Source organism: Sitophilus oryzae, unplaced genomic scaffold (assembly GCF_002938485.1).
Source record: "Sitophilus oryzae breed Bouriz unplaced genomic scaffold, Soryzae_2.0 scaffold_183_pilon_pilon, whole genome shotgun sequence".
Taxonomy (NCBI): domain Eukaryota; kingdom Metazoa; phylum Arthropoda; class Insecta; order Coleoptera; family Curculionidae; genus Sitophilus; species Sitophilus oryzae.
The window spans coordinates 254,811-267,116 of NW_022146546.1; the positions used below are offsets into that span (position 1 = coordinate 254,811).

At 30.6% G+C, this 12,306-nt stretch overlaps 1 protein-coding gene across 6 annotated transcripts in view; it reads right to left on the reverse strand.

The window, feature by feature from the left end:
* Window positions 1–12,306, reverse strand: part of LOC115883226 — a 426,275-nt gene that overhangs the window by 232,978 nt on the left and 180,991 nt on the right. Inside the window, exon 1 of one of the 6 annotated variants that reach the window (XM_030901556.1) lies at window positions 6,704–7,029. The exons of the other annotated variants lie outside the window; for them this stretch is intronic. The gene's annotated coding sequence lies outside the window, so the exon portion shown is untranslated. Of the gene's footprint in view, window positions 1–6,703; window positions 7,030–12,306 lie in introns of those variants that run through there. 6 annotated transcript variants of the gene reach the window in all.

A 12,306-nucleotide genomic window follows, 5' to 3' on the forward strand; every position in this document is an offset into this window, starting at 1 on the left:
GGCCTGATCCACTGCGACCTTCTCAAATCTATTGTGGTCCTCTTCTGATCCTTAGGTTACATTCTTCAGTCTTATCATTTTCACGAAGTTTAGCAACTTGGAGACTGAACCCACCATGTAGCTCCCTGGTAATGGACTATCATTGCTTATTACCGAGAACAAGACATAAAATGTGGTCTGTCGTTTCTTCTTCAGATTGGTAGAACCTACACATAGCTTCGTCCGTCAATCCTATTAGCTTTAGATGCCTACACTGATAAAAAAGATAGACTTGAACTAAAGTCGTCATCGTACTTGAAAAAAAAATTAGTGGCAAAAGAATTTATTTTAGCGTAAAAGAAAATATTTTGCCTGAAGAAAAACTCTTTTAACTCAAGAAAACTGGTTCTCTTGAAAAATTCGAAAATTTCTTTTGAATCTATTTTCATTCAGCCAAGTGCAAGTTACTTTGTTTTAAGATAATAAGAAAAATACGCTAGGAAGTACTTCATTCAAGAAACATGGCCATTTTTCCAATAGCTAAAAATAAAACACGCAAAGACGATGACGAAGGACGATATATACAATCAGTCGGCAGTCCGATCAGTCTCACGTCGCATTTCATAGGTCGCACATCATAGTACCCACGGGTTTTATTGCTTGGCATTTTCCATTTGGAATTTTGCATAATTTGCTTTTTAAACGTATATCGTATAACAAATTAGTGATCGTTATTCACATGCATTTGTCATTTTTTATGGACAAATTTTAGGATATATGGATTCTTTAAAGGAGTTTCTGAAAAAAATGGAAATTAGAGCATTTATTTGCTATATTTGAAGGTAAGAGACATTTACCTAATGCACCTGTTTAGATAATGCATGCGTGACTATAGATAGAGGAAATTAAAACAACTTTCGTTGCACGTCATCAATGACACCATGCGTCGTCTTATGGAGTTTGCTGGTGGTCGTATTATGATGTGCAACCAAAGTCATTTTAAGTTCCCCATAGGTATCGATTTTTTTATGCAAATATTTACAAAAATTCTAGAATTTCAGGTCGTCGTATTAAAAAATTCAAAATGTGACCGTAGATTTCTGTGGATTTCAATGGATTTCCGTGGATTTCTGTGGATGTCTATTAGATATCTGTGGATTTCTCTAGATGTCGTTAGTAGATTTCCTGACCAAACTGTGTACACCAGAAATCCACTTTTGATAAATAAATCCAAGAAAATCCACAGAAATCCAAAGAAATCTAAAGAAATTCAAGGAAATCCACAGAAATCCACAGAAATCTAAAGAAATCCACAGAAATCCAAGGAAATCCACAGAAATTCAACGAAATCCACAGAAATACACTGAAATCTAAAGAAATCTAAAGAAATCCACAGAAATCCAAGAACATCCAAAAAATATTAGATGGCATTTTAAATAGTAATATAATAATATAAAGTCGATATAGTATATTTCAGGAGATTTCTATATGACATATGACCAAGAAGTAATAAAAAAATTGAGAGTGAGTTTTTTATGTGAATAAACGTCTATTTCGCTTACTATTAATATTACGCGGTGAGGTTAGGTTGTAAGTTTATTTTATATTTTTATTAGTTTAAACGTCAAAATGAAATAAAAAATAATAGACTTGAGACCATTTAACCTGCAGTTTGACAGAATTTGTTATATAGTAAGTCATTAATACAAAAGTCCTGTTGTTTTTATTCTTCTTTTTTTTGTTATTATATTAGTTGTGACCTCCTAGTATACTATAAAAATATCCTTATTTGTTAAATATGAAATAAAACTATTTCAGTATACAGTATAATGTATAATTGGGACCAATTAAAATTGCCGATTTGTTCATTCAAACAGACCTTTGTATTAATGACTTACTATATAATAAATAACTGTAGCTTAAATGGTCCCAAGTCTATTACTTTTTATTTCATTTTGACGTTTAAACTAATACTAATTACCGCATAATATTAATAGTAAGTGAAATAGACGTTTATTCACATAAAAAACTTACTCTCAATTTTTTTTATTACTTTGGTCATATGTCATATCTCCTGAAATATACTATATCGACTTTATATTATTATATTACTATTTAAAATGTAATCTAATATTTTTTGGATTTCCTTGGATTTCTGTGGATTTCTTTAGATTTCTTTGGATTTCTGTGTATTTCTGAGGATTTTCTTGGATTTCTTTAGATTTCTTTGGATTTCTATGGATTTCCTTGGATTTCTGTGGATTTCCTTGGATTTATTTGTCAAAAGTGGATTTCTGGTGTACACATTTTGGTCAGGTGTTTACCCCTCGCATTGTGTTTAGTGAAGATAAAGAGAAAAATTAAATTACATTATTTGTAATAATAATGTTACATTTGTAAATTTACTTATAATTTTTAGTGTATGCAAAACGACAGTTTTGTTATAAATCTGGATGACCCCTTCAGATTTCTAGAGGTCTCGAAATAGAAGGTTTTACTTGATACATTTTACTGAACAGGTAAGACTGACAGGTAAAACTTTATGTGTAGACGGGACTTAAGGCTATGTACAAGAAAAAAATATTTTTAGATATTTTTATAAATATGTGTACCTATTGTAGTTTTAGTATAAACCAGTCCACATTATATTTACTAGAAAGTTTGTCTAATCTGTTTATAATGACGTTTAAAGTACTCTTTATTACGCCATACTTATGAAACTAACGACTGTTCTTTCTACTGAGTGTTCATAAAATATTAATAATATGCGCTATGAAACATATCTACACCATAGAATTCTTAATATCATTATAGAAAATAAATACTAGTATCAGAAATCTCAGCAAATTCTGCAGATAAAATAAGTAATAAAGTTCGTATAAATTTACATATGTCGTAAAACGGCTTAGTTTCGGAGATACAGGGTGTAGAAGTTTCATTTTTTTCTCAAATAATTTCTGATTCGATATCAATATGACTTCTACTTTTGTAGGGAGTGGCACCTACACATTTTTAACTGGTTTAAAAAGTAATAACTTTTCATCCGTACCTGTATAAAACTACTGAGTGAAAAAATATAAAAAAGGTTTCTTGGCAAAAATCGCCAGGAGTAATAAATACTTGTAATAAATCGCCTCGAGATATTCAGAATCGAAATAGTCAATACACGTCATCATTGACATAAATTTAACATACATGTTATTTGACTAGATAGTTATAAGATTGAAATCATATATTTAAAATGTCTTTGTGGCAAAGGTTTAACAGAATCTGTTTCATCATATTTTTTTCTAGAAAAAATTATGATTAATTTTTAAAAAAAAATAAAAAGTTTCCAAATTTACCATTTCAGTCAAATAACTATCTGGTTAACATGTTTATTTTTTGTCAATGATGACATGTATTAATAATTTTCAATCCAAATATCTTGAGAATAGTTACTCGTAGCGATTTTTATGCAGCCTTTTTTAAGAAAAAACGGCGGAAATGTATATTTTCTCTTTTTAAACCAGTTAAAAAACATATAAGTGGCGCCATCTACAAGAACGAGTCATATTGATATTGAAATCAAATTTCTCATGACAAAAAACACCCAAACACCAATTTTGATCCAAATATCGACATTAGTTCAGAAGTTACCTTGAAAAAATTGAAATAAAAATTTCTACACCCTGTATCTCTGAAAGGAAACATTTATACGAACTATATACGAAGTTACCCGAATACAATTCGGGCCACCCCGTATATCTATAGATATTTCCTGCAGAAACCCATATTATGCTAATGAGATCAACAATAAAGTGGTCACAAAAGTTTGCTTTTATCAATGAACTTGTTTTTGCCTTGATTACCAGACCACGTTAACATTTTAGTTGTATAATATCACACAATTTTTGTGAATATCAAACGTTAAAAACGTGTTCATACGGTTTGTTACTTAATTGTTATTATAATGTATTTAGTTTTAATTATTGTAAATATCAATTCTTTTGGCTATTTTTAGTACTTAGTTTCTTGTAAATTTTGATTTGCAAATGTTAACAAATGAAATCATCCAGTCGAACATTGTGCCAATTTAAACAGTTAGACAAAAAAAATAGAATGATTTACTGGATCGTTTTGTTTTTTCTGTGAAATGTCTGGATAGGATTTTGTTAAATAATTATTCTTCTTTATTATTGCCTGGAAAAGAAAAATAGTGTGAAATATCCGGAAAATGTTAGTCATGACATCCCATATTAAGAAATAAACTACTTTTTTGGGTCATATATGTATAAAATGTTTACCTTTAATTTATTGAAACTGAAATTCAGTACTTCTCCATGTTCAATAGTTGTAAACATAGTTTAACTTGGAAAATAGCAAAACCAAAGATCATCAATTAGTCCTGAGGCCTCTAGAGATTAATATGCCGGGTGTTTAGGCACGTCTACATCTATACTAGGCTTAATTTGTCTTTAGGCAAATGTTAACGACTGTTTAAACGCTTTAGCCATCTGCGTATTGTAGAAATTATTAGAAAATATGGTAAAATTTCTATGGTACTCTTAATTTGGAAATTCTAAACTTGGGAAGTAGTAAAGTGAAATGTATTATTTACATTAAAATGTGAAGAAAAGTTTACAGAAGAACTTGAAGTGTGGTATTGGAGGGAGATTTGATAACATTATCAACATCATGGGAAAAAACAATATATTTATTGTAAATAGATTTTTAGTTCTGGTTTATAGTTTTGAAAATGTTGACACCAATTATTGTTTCTCATAAAAGTAAGTATAATAAATAAAAGTTAAAAGAATTATTGCAATTAATAATGCATTTTTAAGCATATAAAAGCATGAACATTATTGGAGTAGAAGTAAATATGATATTATGACATGTAGAAAAAAGAATTTAAAATTTAAAAACCGTTAACTGAGACTTGAGACTTGACTGACAATCTGTTTTGGACAAGTCCAGTAAAATTGCAATTTCTATACGCTCTCAGACCATCAAAGAACCTGTTTCAGGTTTTAGCTTTGAAACAACATGATAGTAGTTTGATCTATTAAGAGTTTTTTATTGTTTATCAGGCTTTTAGGATTGGTTCATAGAATTTAAATGTTTAAAAATTATTTGTCTAAAAAAACAGTTCCAAAATTTGCAATGAAAAAAAAACGCACGTGTAAAAATGCGTAAAAAAACAACAAAAATTTGAAATCTACGTCAAAAACGTGATAAAAATAAATCAAATATTGATACACGATACACATACCATATAGGTACACATACCGAAACAAAAATGTGGCTATCATAAAATAAACATAGACAAACCTAACTTAGGAAGTAAGATGTATCCTTGAAAATAAGGTGCAAACAAAATCGCAAATCTAACAATAGATCAATATAGGCAAATGCAAACAAAAATAAACTGTTCTTCAGTATCTTTACAGCATACTTTCTACGAAGTAAAATTGAATGAATCTAGCGTTATATTATCCATACCCATATTCTTGGACTAACAGTAAATTAAGATGAATAGAATTATTAGAATACTAACTGAAAACAAAAATATGAAAACTTACAACAATATTAATTATTGATATACTATACGTTGAATAAAACAAACTTCAACAAACCTACCAGGGAGCAAGGGATATCTTTACATAAAAATCCTTACACACAAAAAAGGACAAAACTGACTCCAACGGTCTTACAAAAAAGCAAACACAAAAGAAATATACTAAATTATTACAAATCTAAACAAAAAATAAGACTATTTTACAGTAAAAATTGTATTTTAAACTCTAGTTTCGTTACCAAGTAGCAGATTACTCATCATCAATTAGGTTAAGTCAACTTTGTTATTATAATAATTTACTTTAATTTTTTTTTCAACGAATACAAAACGACACTTGTTGTATCCTAAAATTGAATGATTCAATCTGTTCCCTATACGATCTTCCGTCTTAATTCGGCCTTTTGGTCTGTACACTGTACACAAATGATTTTCTTGATACGTTTTGACTGAACCGGTAAGACTGGCAGGTAAAACGTTAAGTGTAGACGGTACTTAAGTTATATTTATCTTTTAAGTCAACACGACATAAAAGTAATCAAATATTTGATCTGCAATATATATAAAAAATGTAGCTATTATAAAAAAAATGAATACATCGAGATTAAGAAACAGAAAAGTATCCATAAAACAAATTGCAAATTAAAAAGCAAAATAGAAGAGTTAAATAAACAAAAATAATTGACACTAAAAGTTTCACTAAAGAACTAATTAGAAAAACATAAAGCGCTAAAAACAGTATAATTTGAATTAAAAAAACTGACAAAACCATTAAATATTAATGCAGGCTATACCGGCATAAACAGGTTGCTATCGTAAGACAATTTAAAAAATTTACCTTAGGAAGCTAGATATATCCTTGAGTAAAAAACGCACCAAAAGAAAAACTAAACAAAAATAAGGGCAAAAAAACTGTCACCAAAGGTGCTTAAAAGCACACACTCCGAATATAATCCTATATAGAATTTATTCGCAAATTCCTGTACTTCACGCACCGGCACATTCGAACCGCAACTGAAAATAACATAGAGGCAAAAAAGTTAACTACCAAGCAACAAAAAAAAATGTGGAAAAGCAACATAAAAAACATACAAATAAATATTGATACATGCTATGCCGGCAAAAAATCACACACATTGGTATCCTAAAACAAGATAATAAATTTACCTTAAGAAACTAGATATATCCTTGAATACAAAACGCACAGAGTATCGCACCAAAAGCGAAACTAGACAAAAATAAGAGCAAAAAACTGTCACCAAGGGTCCGAAAAAAGCACACACTCCGTATAATATAATCCTACAGAATTTCTTGTACTTCACGCACCGGTTGGTTTGAATCGCAACTGAAAACGATGTAGAACCAAAAAAAGTTAAAACTAGCTAGCAAGCAACAAAAAATGTGGAAAAATAACGTAAAAACGAGCACGCCGCTGTCGATCGTACAGCGGCAGCGTGTCGGCGATTCGCGGCGCGATCCGGTCGACAATAAAACCTGCGAATGGCGGGCAGCAGGCCGACCGAAGCCAGCAGGACGGCGGCAGGAGTGCGCGCTATTTGGAGGTGGAGGAGGAGGTGAATTGGAGACGGACACGCGGTGCGAATTTCGAATTTTTTGGTAAAGATGGTTAAAAGAAGTAACAAACTAGGTAAAAACTGTTTTGGTATTCACCATTTTCTTTTGGTATTGTCAGAGAATCAGATTACATTAGATTAGACTTTTGAAGTAGCCATTGGCCAATTCCACTGACATTTGGGTTAAGTGCTAACATGCAATTTTTAGTACAGAGAAAAATTTCAACTATATTTATACTTTTTTGTATTTTTCTTTACAACAGTATGGACATTTGCAAAAGTAAAATAAATAAATATAAATAAATGCCTTTATTGTCAAAAATTTTTTCAATTTGTAGACAAAGGTAAAGATAAACAAACAAACAATACAAAATAAGTATAGAAATTACATTGTCAGTCTTATTGTTCAAAATAAACATTTATAAATGTATACAATGTCAAAGAATAAAAAAAAATAAAAATAAGATTCGAAAATATTTTGAAAGTTTATAGTAAATATAACAAATATAGTAATAGCAAATATTAGACCACTGTTTACAAAATCAAATTCGATTATCAAAATATAAGTCATTTGCGGCGTAGAAAGCCTTGTCTAGTAAATAAGATTTCAATGCTTTGCGAAATGAAGAAAATGATGTTATGGATTTGATTTCAAATGATAGGTGATCGTGCACTTTTTTCGAGTTGTATCATATTGAACTGTTAACTAACTCTGAGCGTGGGGTAGGTAGATAAAGATCTTGCTCCGCGTTCCTGAGTGGATAAGTGTGAGATGGCCTTTCTTGAGAAGCTGATACATGCTTACGTATTAGGCAAACGAATTCAAATATAAATAAGGAAGGAAGAGTTAATATTTTTAATTTTTAAAAAGTCCTGGCAATGAGTTCTGTTGTTTAGTCCCAGCGAATATCGAACAACTCTCTTCTGGAGCTTGAAACGGGTTTAACCATTTGATTGACGGGTTTAACCATTTAGAACAAGCAAAAACTTTTATGCAGAATGTATTTTTCTCAAAAATTTAATAAAAAATAAAGACAATCCATTGTAAAGACAATCCATTCTGCATCCATGTTGCAAAGATGGTTAATCACCGCGACCTTAAAGATCTATTGTGTGTTCCCCTTTCTTAAGTTATAACTCATCATACATGGGGATCTTCTTGTTTTAGGGGGGACAGGGTATTTCCCATCCTCCTCTGACAACAGATGTTCATCCTCTGAGGAGTAGGCATGTACAGGGTGGGTCAAACTCGACGCTTTTAAATGGAAACACCCTTTTCTATAGGAGATACGCGAAAACTAATATCGGTGTCTGGAGCTCAATTTTCATCAAAAACATGATGGTGAAAACCGCACATCAATATCTGTTACCGTTTCGGAGTTACGGGGTGTTTTTCAAAAATGTGCATTTTTAACAAATCGCTGTAACTTTTTTGCTATGGAAAATTTTGTATTTCTATAAAAACATTTCCAAAGCACCTTTTTACGTAGAATTTAATGGTTGTAAGTATAATTTTTTTAAAATTAATAATTTAAGAGTTATCAACAGAAAAATTGATTTTTTATTTGGGACACCCTCTATATTTTTAAGTAACTGAAAAGAATTTAAAATTACCTTTCCAAAAATATAGCACACTTGTTATTTTGTTATAATCCCCTTCAAAATACAGAATTTTTAAAAGTTCGCCACTTTTAACTAGTAGGCTTTGGACCCCATATTGATGAAATGCCCTTAATGGAACTCGAAAATATTTTTTTTGCAGCAAGACGACACACAAATTTTTGCAGCCAATTTCAAGAATAATTGAATAGCCAAGATCCCAAGATCCCAACCAAGATCCCAGCCGTTGGCCGTCGAGGCCGCCTGACTTAGTGCCCATGGATCTAATCCTATGTATATATTTGCGGAAGAATAAAGGTTCCTTATTCTTCCGTATAATCTAGACAAGAATTAGGAATACTTAGCAGTTATAAGAGGGTAACTTTCACCCCCACTGAGTTAATGAATTCCGCGAGAAATGTTCAAAAACTGCCCCGTCTGTCCATAACAGAAGACGGTCGATATTGTAGCAAAATCTCATGTCTTAGTTTGCTATTTATTTTTATTGTTATTAGAAATAGTTCAAATGTGTTGTGTGTGTGATGTTGGTTAAATATATTATAAATTGTTATAAAATTCGGCATCTCTCATAGCAAATGTTATTTTCGTTTTAATTGATGCTCGCTCACAGCTAGAATTTTTTTGCATTACAGCCGGTGCCGTTCACAGCCTATCTTATTTAAAGGGGGCGCATTTTTTTATACTCTATATCTCGAATAGGAATCGAGCAAAATATCAAGTGTGTTATATTTTTGGAAAGGTAATTTTAAATTCTTTTCAATAAATTAAAAATATACAGGGTGTACGATATAAAAAATCAAATTTTCTGTTGATAATTCTTAAATTATTAATTTAAAAAAAATTATACTTAAACCATTAAATTCTACGTAAAAAGGTACCTTGGAAATGTTTTCATAAAAATACAAAATTTTCCATAGCAAAAAGCGATTTGTTAAAAATGCATATTTTTGAAAAACACCCCGTAACTCCGAAACGGTAACAGATATCGATATGCGGTTTACACCATTATATTTTTGACAAAAATTGAGCTCCAGACACCGATATTATTTTTGTCTATCTCTTGAAACTATAAAATTCTTAGGTACGAAGTTCGTGTGATGTAACGCTGTTAAATTGTGTAAAGATCTGTAAAAATTAAGTGAAAAAGAACCGAAACTGTGCGACGCGTTATGTTGTCACATTTCTAAATGATAATAAAATGACAGAAAAATATCAACATGAAAAGGATAGCATAATTGCATGGGTGCAATAACACTCAATACAACTCTCCCAGAACAATATTTTACAAAACAGTAAAGAAGTTTGGAAATGTATAAAAGGGATTAACCATTTTTAGAACAAGCAAAAACTTTTATACTGAATGTATTTTTCTTAAAATTTTAATAATAAAAAAAGGTTTTCTTCTTGTAAAGACAATCCGGGGACATACTGTATATTGAATTTTAAAATACATGAAAATTTTAAGGTATATCCGTTTTTCGTGTTGCTTAGTGTATTAAAAAATATGGATGACATTAAAAACAACTACTACTTTTAATCGTAAAATTGCATTTGCAAGATACTCACTCCAAGTCAATAGTCTTAAAATAGCCGTTTCAGTAAACAGGTCTTTATTCTAAATGACACATCGCGAAGTTGAAGCAGTCAGGAGATACAACTATGTGTGTTACTTTTGCTTTATCTCTTTTATTTCCCTTTATTGTTATGGACGCTTTTGTACAAGTTTTTGCCCACTTAAGCGTACGATATGGACGATATGATTCCTGCATCGTACTTATTTCAATTTAAACTATTGTTCAGCGCAAAGGAAGTGCTAACTCGTATTTGTGAATCGTAATTGATATTACGAAAATATTTGAAAGTTTATGACTGAGTATCAAGATACAACATCGGTCAAGAGGGCGAAACAAATCATCTTCTAATAGTTAAGTTTTCGCTTATATAAAAATGTAAGAAATATGACGTTACAAGAATAGATATCAACCAGAAGCCTAACTTAGAGTTTGCGCGGGAAACATCGCCTAACCTAAAAATAGCGGTAGAACCTGTCAACGCACTGGCGTTCGCAGTTCACTTATGTTTTGCATTTTGCTGAGAGCAGTAGCTGTTCGTCATTAGTAAATATTGAATATTGTAGTTTGTGTTGTTTTATAACTGAACGGAGCGAATAGTCTGGAATAGTTATTAAATATTTGTTGTGCTAGGTACATTATTTATAATAACTTCAAAGAGTACTGGTTCAGTTTGTCCCTCAAGAATGTGCAAAAGCCGGAGTTATGTTTCGCCAGGACGCAAAATGTTTTACGATACGTTTGTGGATATTTAATAAAAAAATGTTTGAGTATACATTCATGTGATATATGCACCAAATATGCAAAGGCACACAGTGAGTTAGATGATACATCGTTGTTTTGCCATTTACGTGCCTATGAAAATAATAAAGAGTGAAAATAATAATTTAGATATTTTTGGCAATCTTCAGATGTCACATGACAATTTTGTATCTTTTGTTTCTTCATTAGAACTTGTTTTTAATAAATATTATGAAGAATATGGGACAAGACATTTTATTAAAGAAATATATATAATATGCAAACAAATTAATTTCAAACATCCATGTACTAGTTTTCCCCTAAAATATGTAACTAAATTATATCTGCTTATGAAATTGTATTATACATTAAAAAAGATAAACCTTAATTTTAAAACAGCCAATAAAAACAAACTAATTATATGGAGGCATGAATAAATACCTAAGTATTCTGATGTTAGCTTGTTTATTTATTTCGTTTGAAACTTAAATGAACACCTACCCTATCTTTACAGGATGTTTTAAAACGGGCCAATTGAAGGTAAGTATCTCAAGTGTCCTTATAAAGAACCCAAAGTTTTAAATTTCAAGCAAATCTCTTCTTATATTAAAAAATCCGCCATATTGGATTATTATGGGCTAATTTGATTTTTTTTCTTCAAAAATATTATAAAAGTGTCACCGGAACTCAATACGTGTGCAACATTTCGGAAAAATTGGGATAATAGAAGTGATCGATAAAACTGCTGCCAGATTTGCAACAAACAAAGGTATGGTAAAGTTAAATAAAATCGTTTAAAAATATAAACTATTTACCGCGATATCTCTAATGGTTTACTAAGGCAGTGTTTTTTATCGCTGGCAATAAGTATTACATTAAAAATATTACTCCATAAAATATGTTGGGACATTTGTACTAAACCAATATTACAGCATCTTAAACAAATTAGCCTTTACTTTTAACTTTAACAAACTCACCTATTAAAGTTTTAAGCAGTAGTTTTATTAACTGCCGAATGATATTAATTAATTCTATACTTTTCAATTTACAACAAAAAAATAAATACAACTCTGTATATATTCAACGGAAATTTATTAAATACGTCTCTGTGTTCTACCGCTATTAAATGGCGGCCCAATTCGTGAAACGTCACGGATTTCAGCTCCAGTTAGGTTTCTGGTATGACGTTTTGTTTATTTGTCACTTTCCTTCAAGGTTCACGACCGAGAAAAAGCAAAGGTTTTCCTTGATTTAAGTAAAAACA